At 62.6% G+C, this 714-nt stretch overlaps 1 protein-coding gene across 1 annotated transcript in view; it reads right to left on the bottom strand.

The window, feature by feature from the left end:
• LOC113209331 (scavenger receptor class B member 1-like) overlaps positions 1-714 on the bottom strand; it is a gene marked incomplete in the record, with an annotated part of 65,946 nt that overhangs the window by 23,824 nt on the left and 41,408 nt on the right.

Raw genomic sequence — 714 nt, forward strand, 5'->3', positions numbered from 1 at the left:
GGCCTACTCCACCCCCTGTGCGTCTGCGGGACTCGAGGTAGGCCGGCCCGCTCTGCACTCGACCTGTGCGGGTGGCCTACTCCACCCCCTGTGCGCCTGCGGGACTCGAGGTAGGCCGGCCCGCAGCGCTCACGCACTGTGCGCGTGGCCTACCTCGAGTCCTGCAGGCGCTTCCACTAAGAGAGACGTATGAACATGACCCTGCCACGTGACCCTGTCACACGGACCATGTTGTCCCGCTCTGCGACGTTGTTGCGTCGCCACCTCTTTCGGGGTTTTGTTTGCGCACAGTGGTGTAGAAGACATGTACACACGCGACATGGTAACCGGTGACGAGCAGCGGGGGACTGCCAAAGACCTCCGCGCCGAGACCGTCTTTATTTAGCCGTTTCTCAGCAATCTCGGTGTTTCTGGTTGGACTTGGCCCGTGCCAGGCCAGGGGCGTCGGTTCGGGGGGGAAGGGGAGGGGGGAGGGGGGGGACTGCGATGATCCGTGCCGGGTGTTATTGCGAGCAGGGCGCTACTACATGCACGGGAACTAAAAACTGCGCACCGACCTCAGTTTTGCGAACCCACTCAGCTGACACACGAAGAGCAAGAGACACAGAGTCATTACACCAGCGCCAGCGCTGCTTACGCTGCCAGCGATCCACGCGGGGCCAAAGTCACACCTCAGCAACGTCGCGATCTAGAAGGTAGTGTGGGGGGTGGGGG

This window comes from Frankliniella occidentalis, unplaced genomic scaffold (genome assembly GCF_000697945.3).
Source record: "Frankliniella occidentalis isolate FOCC.00 unplaced genomic scaffold, Focc_3.1 Scaffold27, whole genome shotgun sequence".
Classification (NCBI taxonomy): domain Eukaryota; kingdom Metazoa; phylum Arthropoda; class Insecta; order Thysanoptera; family Thripidae; genus Frankliniella; species Frankliniella occidentalis.